This window comes from Ursus maritimus, unplaced genomic scaffold (assembly GCF_017311325.1).
Source record: "Ursus maritimus isolate PB19 unplaced genomic scaffold, ASM1731132v1 scaffold_5, whole genome shotgun sequence".
Taxonomy (NCBI): Eukaryota; Metazoa; Chordata; class Mammalia; order Carnivora; family Ursidae; genus Ursus; species Ursus maritimus.
This window is the reverse complement of record NW_024426663.1, coordinates 17,896,662-17,909,590: the sequence shown is the minus strand read 5'-3', so window position 1 is coordinate 17,909,590 and position 12,929 is coordinate 17,896,662. Positions and strand designations below refer to the sequence as shown.

General features: G+C 33.0%; 1 long non-coding RNA gene across 1 annotated transcript in view; it reads left to right on the top strand.

Annotated features, from left to right (window-relative positions):
• The window catches only part of LOC103672169, a 124,756-nt gene extending 112,076 nt beyond the window's left edge, over window positions 1-12,680 (top strand). Inside the window, exons 11-12 of the long non-coding RNA XR_571103.2 lie at window positions 11,086-11,128; window positions 12,336-12,680. This is a non-coding gene — a long non-coding RNA (uncharacterized LOC103672169). The remainder of the gene's footprint in view (window positions 1-11,085; window positions 11,129-12,335) is intronic.
• Window positions 12,681-12,929: the final 249 nt, after the last annotated feature.

Here is a 12,929-nt window from a genome sequence, read left to right as displayed (position 1 = left end):
AAAAAAAAAAAAAAAAGAGAGAGAGAGAGAGAGAGAAATTGCAAATTATACAAGTGATGAAGATTTAAATGAAGTCGATGGAAACATTATTAGGGTCTGATTAACAAATGAAAAGATAAGTAGCTCATATACATAGTTCTAAAGGAATAATAATATTAAATCCACTCCTATAACAGCTATAGCCTCACCCTCCAAATAGAATTATATCAAAACTTCTGGTTAAATAAATATCCACAACTTATGTTATTTTTCTATATAACTATTTTCACAGCTAAATCGTAAAGTGCATAATCATTATATTTCCTTTCTTATAAGATCCTTATAAACTTCTCCTGGAGCTAACCAATTTTTAAAAACTTAAAATTGCTTTTTAAAAATGTATTACTAATACCATTCAAAGTTTCCAACAGAACTGTAAAACCTTTATTAGTATGGTTAAGTTTATTAGGTATTTTTATCAGTGTTTTTTTAATTGGGTAAATACCTCACAGAATCTTTCATCTTTCTGCTCTAAGCTGAGCTCTTTGCCTTTAAGCCTGCTTCAAATCTGTCATTCTGGATTTTTACCTAAGCACTGTCTTGAAAAACTGTAGCCTCTATAATATATTGGGTCCCCAGTTTTCCATAGCCTATGTTACATTTTCTTTTTTCTAAGTTTACTTTCTATTTTCATAGAATATACTCTCCAATAGTTTTCTGCAAAGTATAAATGGGAAATAAAAAAATTTTTGAGAAAAAAATCAAGACTTTGCATATAAAAATATTCCTTTAATTTATTTTCAGAGCTAATTGAACTTTATCTTGTATAGAGAATTCTAGGTTGGAAATTATTTCCTCCAAATGCTGAAGGCATTTCTTATTTTCTTCATGTGTTCAGTGTTAGTCTTGAGACATCTAAAGGTCGTCTAGTTTTCATTAGTGTTGATGTACTTTTTTTTCTTTCTGGAAAATTTTAATAATCTTATCCCTAGTACTCTGAAATATAATCAAAATGTTTCGTATGCTGGTCTTTTTAATTAATTTGTGGCCCTAGGAAATTGGTCTCCTCATTTTGGAAACTTACATCCTTTAGTATGGATTTTCTTTCAAATATTATTTCTCTGATAATTTTCTCTGTCCATTTTCTTGTACTTTTTGTTTCTCTTCTGTTTATGAGTCAAATGTTGAACCTTGTAGATCTATCTCCTCATTTTAAAAAAATATTTATTTAAATTTTTATTTGAGAGAGAGGGCATGCACAACTGGGGGGAGGCACACAGGGAGAGGGAGAGAATCTCCAGCAGACTCCCCGCTGAACATGGAGCCCTAGGCAGAGCTTGATCTCATGACCTAAGCCCAAATCAAGAGTAAGGTGCTTAATGGACTGAGCCACCCAGGCACTCCATCTCCTCTTTTTTTGGTTTTTATTTTTTATTTTTTTAATTTTTTATTATGTTATGTTAGTCACCATACAAGTACATCATTAGTTTTTGATGTAGTGTTCCATGATTCATTGTTTGCGTATAACACCCAGTGCTTCATGCAATATGTGCCCTTCCTAATACCCATCACCAGCGTATCCCAATCCCCCACTCCCCTCCCCTCTGAAACCCTCAGTTTGTTTCCCAGAGTCTCTCATGGTTCATTCCCCCTTCTGTTTACCCCCCCCTTCATTCTTCCCTTCCTTCTCCTACTGATCTCCCTGCTATTCCTTATGTTCCATAAATGACTGAAACCATATGATAATCGTCTTTCTTTGCTTGACTTATTTCACTTAGCATAATCTCCTCCAGTCCCATCCATGTTGTTGCAAATGTTGGGTAATCGTTCTTTCTGATGGCTGAGTAATATTCAATTGTATATATGGACCACATCTTCTTTATCCATTTGTCTGTTGAAGGGCATCTCGGCTCCTTCCAGAGTTTAGCTGTTGTGGACAAGGTTGCTATGAACATTGGGGTGCATATGGCCCTTCTCTTCACTACGTCTGTATCTTTGCAGTAAGTACCCAGAAGTGCAATTGCTGGGTCATAGGGTAGCTCTATTTTTAACTTTTTGAGGGACCTCCACACTGTTTTCCAAAGTGGCTGTACCAACTTGCATTCCCACCAACAATGTAAGAGGGTTCCCCTTTCTCCGCATCCTCGCCAACATTTGTTTTTCTTGCCTTGTCAATTTTTGCCATTCTAACTGGCATAAGGTGGTATCTCAATGTGGTTTTGATTTGAATTTCCCTGATGACTAATGATTTTGAACATTTTTTCATGTGTCTGTTAGCCATTTGTATGTCTTCATTGGAAAAGTGTCTGTTCATATCTTCTGCCCATTTTTTGATTTGATTATTTGTTTCTCATGTATTGAGTTTGAGAAGTTCTTTATAGATCTTGGATACTAGTCTTTTATCTGTAGTTTCATTTGCAAATATCTTCTCCCATTCTGTGAGTTGCCTCTTTGTTTTGATGACTGTTTCCTTTGCTGTGCAGAAACTTTTTATCGATCAGTGTGATAGATCATAGATCACATTAATAAGAGAAGACACAAGAACCATACGATCCTTTCAATTGATGCAGAAAAAGCATTTGATAAAATACAGCATCCTTTCCTGATTTAAACCCTTCAGAGTGTAGGGATAGAGGGTACATTCCTCAATCTCATAAAAACCATCTATGAAAAGCCTACAGCGAATATCATTCTCAATGGGGAAGAGCTGAAAGCATTTCCTTTAAGATCAGGAACTTGGCAAGGATGTCCACTCTCACCATTATTGTTCAACATAGTACTAGAAGTCCTAGCAACAGCAATCAGACAACAAAAAAGAATAAAAGAAATTCAGATCGGCAAAGAAGTCAAACTCTCTCTCTTCGCAGATGACATGATACTTTGTATGGAAAACCAAAAAGACTCCACCCCCAAATTACTAGAACTCATAGAACAATTCAGTAATGTGGCAGGATACAAAATCAATGCTCAGAAATCAGTTGCATTTCTATACACGAGCAATGAGACTGAAGAAAGAGAAATTAGGGAATTGATTCCATTTACAATAGCACCAAAAATCATAAGATATCTCAGAATGAACTTAACCAGAGAGGTTAAGGTTCTATACTCTAGAAACTACAAAACACTGATGAAAGACATTGAAGAAGACACAAAAAGATGGAAAAACTTTCCATGCTCGTGGATTGGAAGAATAAACATAGTTAAAATGTCTGTGTTACCCAGAGCAATCTACACTTTCAACACCATCCTGATCAAAATACCAATGATATTTTTCAAAGAGCTGGAACAAACAATCCTAAAATTTGTGTGGAACCAGAAAAGACCCCAAATCTCCAAGGAAATGTTGAAAAAGAAATACAAAGCTGGGGGCATCACATTGCCTGATTTCAAGCTATACTACAAAGCTGTGATCACCAAGACAAGCATGATACTGGCACAAAAGCAGACACATACACCAATGGACCAGAATAGAGACTCCAGAAATGGACCCTTGGCTCTATGGTCAACTAATCTTTGACAAAGCAGGAAAAAAAATCCAGTGGAAAAAAGACAGTCTCTTCAATAAATGGTGCTGGGGAAATTGGACAGCTACATGCAAAAGAATGAAACTTAACCACTCTCTCACACCATACACAAAGATAAACCCCAAATGGATGAAAGACCTCGATGTGAGACAAGAATCCATCAAAATCATAGAGGAGAACATAGGCTGTAACCTCTTTGACATCAGCCACAGCAAATTCTTTCATGACACTCCAAAGGCAAGAGAAACAAAAGAAAAAATGAACTTTTGGGACTTCATCATTTTTAATTTTTTTCTTTTTATCTCTTTTCTGAAATCCTTGTGAGCTTCTGCTAAAATATTATTTCTATGTTATTTTTAATTCCAAAGGCTGTTTTTTGGTCTCTAAAAATTCCTTTCTCTAGAATATTATTCTGAGTTCATGAGTGCAACATTTTCCCCTAATTCTTTAAGAATATTTATTATATTGTTTTAAATTTTTATTTGTACTCTCCATTTTCTTTGGGTTCCATTTTTTTTTTCCTGTTTGTAAGTATGATCTTTATCTTTCAAGTTAGAAACTTCTCAAGTATTTTGATGATCTTAACTATTGGGACTTTCTTTACACCTGTGTGATAGTGAAGCTCTTAAGGAAGTTCTGCTCATGACACAGAACAGTACTTTTGATTCTGACCTTCACTGTGGAGTGATTGGATTGGAATCAAGATGTGTGGCAAGTTTCTCTCCCATTAAAATACCTTTCAATTTGTTTACATTACTAATTTTTTCCCATACCTTTCAGTACTATGAAAAGTGGGAAGTGAAAAACTTTGCTGTCAGAGATGTGGGTGCCCTGGACTGTAGTGAGGGAAGAGATGAATCTGAGGCTCTGATGTTCCAGCATGTAGAGCTTTCTTAATCCCTTGGTTTCCAAATACAGTATTTCACACTCCTGTTCTTTGCTATCCCTGGCATCTTCAAATCCTCTGCTCCTTGTTTTAGTCTTTCCAAAGTGTATACACTCTGGCCTTCTTCATCTTTTTTAAGTCTAGCTTTCAAAAACAGCTAGTATCTCCAAATTCTGAGCCTGTCTCAGTGTGTAATCGGTTCACTTCTTCTGGATACCCTTGCTCAGATTGAGCTTTTTCCATTTGGCTGAATAAACCATCTGCTTTCCATCTGCCAAAGTTTAATATCCTTTATATCTTCTGTCACTTCCTTCACTGTTTGCTTAGCCTATGGTTTTATATTATTTTATTCCTTTATTGTCATGGATAGGAAACAAACTCTCGTGCGGTAAATTCAGTGGTTTCTTCTTAAATGGTCTTTTTCTGTGCGGGGATCTTCTTTATTTCCCCAAGTAATAGCGATAATAAAGGAAGCTAACATTTATTGTCTACTCCGTAACAGGCATTGTACTAGGTATTATGCAAATTACCCCACATAATTCTTATGAAATCCTATAACATTGTACTATTATTATCCAGGACTTACAGTGAGGAAAGTGAGGTTTCAGAGCTTAAGTGATTTGCCTCATGGCAGATAAGCAGCAAATAGATCTGTGGTTTGTATCAGAGCCATCTGATTTTATTGACTTTGCTTTTAGCTCTTATTCAGCTGTGTATAATAATTGTCCATTAGTCAAGTTTTGACAAAGTCTGTATACACCATTCTAGGAATAGTTGGTCAGGTGTTGGCAAAAATGATTTTATTGTGTTTTGTTTGATTTTTAATGGCAACAGTTTTTTCTATAAGCCAGAGGAGACTATGAGTATTACTATCAGTATTTTTAACATTATTTATTAATCCATATTAATCCATTTTAAGAACACAGCCATGAATTTTAGGAACTTTACAATGTAAAACAATCGTCACCACGTATCTGTTTTAGAATATCTTTATTCCTTCGGTAAGATAACTTATACTCTCATATACAGTGAATCCCTATTTCTACCCCAGCCACTAGGCAACCACTAATTTACTTTATGTCTCTACAAATTTTTCATTTCTGGAAATTTCACATAAATGGGATCATGATACATAGTCTCTTCTGTCTGACTTCTTTTACCTAGCAGAATGTTTTTGAGGGTCATCCATGATACTGCATATGTCAGTAGTTCATTTCTTTTTATCACTGAATAGCATCCAATTGTGTGAATATATCACAATAAGTCTACTTGTTCACAACTTGATGGACATTTAATTTGTTTCCAGCTTGGGACTATTACGAATAATGCTGCCCTTAGTTTGTAAATTTTTGCTGGGTCATATAATAGTTTTATATCTAACTTTTTGAGAAAATGCTGATCTGTTTTCCAAAGTAGCCACAGCTTTTAATATTATTGAGCATTTTTAATGCCTTGAAACCTTAACATTTATTCTTCTTTTCCTTGTATTCCCTGGTCATAGCATAAATGACCCACAAAAGAGATCGTCTCTCTAAAGAGTGACCTACAGGGTCTCTTCAAACTTCCTCTCTCCATTTTCACATTTTCTCGCATTCCATTTTTCCAAACTTTCTTGCAGAACTTTTTAACTTTTAATTTTAAGTAAACTACTTTATTTTCTTTATATGTATGTATGTATGTATTTATTTATTTGGAGAGTGAGCATGCATGAGTGGGGAGGTGGGGACAGAAGGAGAGGGAGAGAGAGAATCTCAAGCAGGCTCCATGCTCAGTGCAAAGTCCAATGTGGGGCTTGATCTCATGATCATGAGATCATGTCCTGAGCTGAAATCAAGAGTCAGATGTTTAACAAACTGAGCTACCCAGGTGCTCCTAAGTAAACTGTTTTAAGTTAAACATGCACACACACAAATCCTAAGTGAACAGCTTCCTGGTGTTTTACAAATTTAACACATACCCATAAAGGCAACACATTTCATGATATGGGATAAGACCAGCACACAGGAATCTTTTTTTTTTTTTTTAAGATTTTATTTATTTATTTGACAGAGAGAAACAGCGAGAGAGGGAACACAAGCAAAGGGAGCGTGAGAGGGAGAAGCAGGCTTCCTGCCGAGCAGGGAGTCCAACGCGGGGCTTGATCCCAGGACTCTGGGATCATGACCTGAGGCGAAGGCAGACGCTTAATGGCTGAGCCATCCAGGCACCCCAGCACACAGGAATCTTGCTCAATTATTCTACCCTATCCCCATGAGAGAACCATTATTCTGCCTTTTATGATAATAGATTTGTTTTTAAAATGATTGATCCTTATATAAAATCAATTGCTTTTATTCTATATAATAGCTGTATTGAGCTATAAGTTAAATATTATATAGTACACCCTGTTAAAATCAAAATTTATTGGTTTTTGTTATAGTCACATAGTTGTGCAACCATCAGCAGTATCTAATTTTAGAATATTTTTATCACCCTCAAACCCACATCCATTAACCCATATCACTCCCTATGCCCTTCCCATTTCAGTCCCTGACAACCATTCATCTATTTCTGTATTTATGAATAAATATATTCTGGACATTTTATATAAATGGAATCGTACATTATATGTATTTTGTGACTGGCTTCTTTAACAAAGCAAAATGCTTACAAAGTTCATGCATGTTATCATATGTATCAGTACTCATCCTTTCTTTAATGCTGAATAAGATTCCATCACATGTATATACACATTAGGATATCCATTTATCAGTTGATGGACATTTATTAGTTTCCACTCTTTGGCTATTATGACTGTTGCTTCTATGAACACTTGTGTACATTTTTTTTTGTGGATGTATATTTTTAATTCCCTGGGGCATATATCTAGGGGTGGAATTGTTCCTTATATGGGAACTCTATGTTTAATATTTTGTGAAACTACTAAACTGTTTTCCAAAGTGACTGCACCATTTTACAGTCCCACCAACAGTTCATGAGGATTCCAGTCTCTTCACTTCTCCTGCAACACTTATTACGGTTTGTCTTTTTTAACTATTTTAATGAGCCTCACATGGTATTTCATTGTGGTTTTGCTTTCCATATCCCTAATTACAAATGCTGTTAAGCTTCTTTTTATGTACTTTTTGACCATAGATTTATATTAATTGGATAAATATGTTTTGAAATCTTTTCCTGATTTTAATTTATCTTTTTATTGATGTGCTGAAAGATTTTCTTATATATTCTTGATACAAGTCCCTTATCTGATGTATAATTTGCAAATATTCTTCCTAATCTCTGGGTTGTCTTTTCACTTCTTAAATGTATTTTTCTGAAGCATAAGATTTTTTAATTTTAGTGAGTCCAGTGTATCTAATATTTCTGTGTGTGTGTGTGTGTGTGTGTGTGTGTGTGTGTGTTTGTGTGTGGTGGCCTATCTAAAAAATCATTGTTAACCCAAGATCACAAAGATTTACTGTTCTGCTTCCCTCTAGGAGTTTAATAATTTTTGCCCTTATATAGGTCTGTGATCCATTGGAGTTAGTTTTTGTGTATGGTGTGAGATAGGAATCCACTTTAGTTTTTGCATGTAAGTATCCATTTGTCCTAGCAGTTTTTATGGAAACACTATTCTTTCCCCCATTACTTGTCTTGGCACCATTGTTGAAAATCAATTGACCATCATTATAAGGGTTTATTTCTGTACTCTCAATTGTATTTCATTGATCTATATGTCTATCCTTATGCCAATACCATACTGTCTTGAATATTGTAACACCGTAGTAGGTTTTGAAATCAGAATGCTTGTGTCCTTAAACTTTGTTTCTCTTTTTCAAGATTATTTGGCTTTTCTGCACCCCTTGAATTTCTGTATGAATTTTAGGGTCAGTTTGTCAGTTGTGCAAAAATAGCATCTAAGATTTTGGTAGGAATTTATCTGAATTTGCAGATCAATTTAGAAAGTATCACCACCTTAACAATTTAAATCCTCCATTCTATGAATGTGAATAAGTGATGCCTTTCCATTTACTCAAGTCTCCTTTAAGTTTTTCAATAATATTTTGTGCTTTTCAATAAGAAGTACACTACTCTAATAAATTTACCTTTATATATTTAATTTTTTCATGCTATTGTAACTTATTAATATTCTCTTAATTTTATTTTTATATTGTTCATTGCGAGTGTATAGAAATACAGTTGGTTTTATATGTTGATTTTGCATCCTGCAACTTTGTTGAACTCATTCATTAGTTCTAATAGTATATTGTGTGAACTCCTTAGGATTTTCTAGAAATAAGATTTTGTCATTCAAGAACAGAAATGGCTTTACTTCTTTCTTTCCAAGTGGGTGCATTTGCTTTTCCTGCCTAATTGCCCTAGAAAGAACCTCCAGTAAAGAATTAAATAGAAATGGTAAGAGAGGACGGCTTTGCTTTGTTCCTGATGTTAAGGGGGAAGTATTCGGTCTTTCATAATTAACTATGGTGTGAGCTGTGGGTTTTTCATAGATACTTATTATTAGATTGAGGATATTCTCTTGTACTTCTAGTTTGCTGAATATTTTTTATTGTTGCAGTGCATTGGATTGGATTGGATTTCTGCCTCTCTGTATTATGCTATGGTTTTGCCTTTTATCATACTAATAAGAGGTGTTATAGTAATTGATATTAGATATTAAAGCAAACCTTGTGTTCTTGGATCAATCTCACTTGGTCATGGTATGTATAATCCTTTTATATATAGCTGGATTCTGTGTGCTACTATTTTGTTGAGGGTTTTTACATATATAAGTTCATAATGGATATTGGTCTGTAGTTATTCTTTTTTGTGATTCATTTTTCTGGTTTTGGTATCAGAGTAATATTAGTCTCAGTGTTACCCTATTCTATTTCTTGGAAGATTCTGTGAAGGATTGGAATTAATTCTTCTTAAAGTATTTGGTAAAATTCATTTGCAAAGCCATCTGGGCCTCAGCTTTTCATTGTGGCAAGTTGGTTTTTGTTTGTTTTTTAAGTAGCAACTCAATGTCTTTTCTAAGTCATAAGTCATTTTTGTTGTTGGTATCTTTCTAGGAATTTGTCAATTTCATCCAGCTAATCTAGTTTTTTGTATAAAGTTGTTAATAATATTCTCTTGTAACCATTTTTATTCCAGTAAGGAAGTACTGGTGACTTCTATTTTTTTCCTGATTTTAATAACTTGAATCATGTCTTTTTTCCTTGGTCAGCCTAACTAAAGTTTTGTCAATTTTGTGGTCTTCGCAAAGACCCAGCCTTTGGCTTTGCTATTATTTTTCAATTATTTAGCTATTTTCTATTTCAGTTTTTTTCTCAAATCCTCATTATCTCCTTCTTTATGCTTGCTTTGAGTTTACTTTGATTTTTTCTTCTAGTTTTGTAGGATGGAATTTTAGGTTATTGATTTGAGATCTTTCTTCTTTTTTAATACAAGCATTTACTGATATAAGTTTCCCTCTGAACAGTATTTTTGCTGCACCAAATAAATTCATTTGTACTGTGTTTTTATTTTTATTCTTCTCAGAGTATTGTCTAATTTCTCCTGCAATTTGTTTGACAAAGAATAATCATTTTAAATGATTATTTATGAGTATACTGCTTAATTTTCACAATTTGTGAAGTTTCCCAAACTTCATTCTGTAAACTGATTTCTAACTTTATTCCATTTTGGTGAGAGAACATAGTTTATATGAATTCAATAATTTTAAGTTAGTTAGGCTGGCTTTCTTTCTTTCTTTCTTTCTTTCTTTTTTCTTTCTGGCGTCTTTCACTCAACATTGTTTTTGTGAGATTAATCTCTGTAGTTTGTTTGTTTAGCTTTATAATGCACCATGGTATGAATATTATACAATTAATTACCTATTAAATTGATGGGTAATGGTGGGTAAACTGTCTAGATTATCTGCATTATTTTTGCATTTTAAATGCATTTTTTTGGTGTGCATATGTATGCGTTTTTGTTGTGTATATAGCTTGGAATTGAATTACCGTGTTATAAGAATATATGTATTACGTGTGTGTGCATGTGTGTGTGTATGTATTCAAGTTTAGCAGATAACTTAGCAGATAATTTGTTTCCCCACAAACAGCATATGAGAATTTTACTTGCTTCTTCACATCCTCACCAGCATTGTACTCTCACTATTTTTAATTTTAAAAGTTTTGGTAGGTATATAGGGCAATCTCAACATGACTTTAATGTCCTTTCTCTGATGACTAATGAGGTTGAGCGCCTTTTCATGTTTATTGGATGTTAGGACATACTCTTTTGTTAATGGTCTACTCAAGAACTTTTTTGCCTATGTTTTTTTTATCATATTGCCTGTAATTTTTAGGACTGTGTGTATATTCTGAGTATGCATATTTGGCATGTGTGTGTATGTACTGAAAATATCTTCTAGATTAAGGAGTTCTCATATTTTTAATTTGCTGTTTTTATTTGATTAGGTGAAGAATTTTAATAAATTTTGTGTCAATGGAGATGATTATATGAATTTTCTCATTTGTTCCTTAGCTCATATATTTATTTTTTAGTATAAAACTAATCTTGCACTCTTGAAATAAAATTAATGTGTCCAGATGTATACTTTAAAATTTTTATTAGATTAAATGTTCTATTATTTTGTTTAATATTTTGGGATCATTTTCACAAAAGAAATTGACCTATAATTTTCTTTCTTATGGTTTTTTTTTCCAGATTTGCTCCAGAGTCATGCTGCTCTCACAGAATGACTTTGAAGGTATTTCTTATTTTTCTACTCTTTGGGAGAGTTTGTTTAAATAGCCATGTTTCTTTTTACGTATTTGAAAAATTTACCAGTGAAGCAATCTGATCCTAAGATTCTCTCTCTCTCTCTTTTTTAAGAAGCTTTTATTTATTTATTTGAGAGAGAGAGAGAGTGAGAGAGAACACTAGAAGGGGGGAGAGACAGAGGGAGAGGGAGGAGCATACTCCCCACTGAGCAGGGAGCACAGTGTGGGGCTCCATCCCAGGACCCTGGGGATCATGACCTGAGCTGAAGGTAGATGCTTAATTGATGGAGCCACTCAGCTACCCCTTAAGGTTCTGTTTGTGGGTAGGTTTTTCTTTATGAATTCAGTTTATTAATAGCTATAAAACTATTCAGATTACTTACTTTTCAGTCAGTTTTGATGTTATGTTTTCAAATTTATTGGCATATTATTGGTCATAATACCCTATTTTTATCTTTTCAATGTTTCTATATTTGTGATGATATTCTCTTTTTGATTCTTGATATTGGTTATTTGTGATTTCTCTTTTTCCCCCCTTGATCAATATTTCTGGATTTTCTTAATCTTTATAAATAACCAACTGTTTGCTGTTTAAGTTTTTTTCTAATATTGGCATATCTCCTACTTCATTAACCTCTCATCTTATTTTTGTTATTTCTTTTCTGGTACATTCTTTGGGCTTAATATACTCTTCTTTTTCTAACTTCTTGAAATTGTTATCACAATTCTTTTTTTTTTTTGCACTTAAGGTTGCAAATTTGTCTCTAAGCTTATCTATAGCTTCATAACAAAAGTTTCATATGTAATATTTGTAATTCAGTTCAAAATATTTTATAACTTCAACTGTGATTTCTGGTTAGTTTCGTGTGTTATTTAGAAGTGTGTTTTTTGATGTCTAAACATATGTTAATTTTTACGCTAAGTTTAAAAAATGACTTCTAATATTATCATTATGTTCTAAATAAGTATATATGCATGTATGATTTACATACTTTGATGTTTTTTGAGACTACTTTTATGGTCCAGCATATATTATATATATATATATATATATATATATATATATATTTCATATGCATTTGAAAATAAAGTACAATTAGAAACAGATTTGTAGATTTAAATAAAGTCGTTTGCTATTCCTTTTGTTCTAATTTGATATATCTCTACTGATTCTATATCTTTCTGTTTTAATAGTTACAATGATTGAAATTTAAAAATTTTCAACTATGATTTTGGATTGGTCTGCTTCTCCTTGTTTTGAGGTCAGTTTTTTGTTTATGTATTTTGAGACCATTCATTAACTGCAAAAAGTTTAAGACTCATATATTTTGGTTGGATCGCTCCTTCATCATTATTAAAAATAAACCCCTTTCATCTGTACCTGTGAATTGTTGAGAGAAAATATTTGAGAAAATATTTGCAAGTCATATGTTTGATAAACTTATCAGAACATATAATGAACTTTCAAAACCAAAAATATACAAGCAAAATATATAAGTGAGATTGGGAGTTTATTTTAAAAAAAAGATGTAAATGCAGTTTTTTTCCTTTATATAATTTTTAAATAACCTATTTTTATATAACATGTAAAGAAAATCTAATTTTTATAATCATAAAAAATAAAAATATACTTCCATATTCTAAAGGGTATTCCCATTTATTTTAAAATAAAAGAAACTAGAGGTTGATAGCTACATTTCACCTATCACTCACTGTCTTCTTAAGCCATTAGCATGGGTCAAAGTTGACTTGAACTCTTTATAAGATTTTTTTTTAGGAGACAGAAAT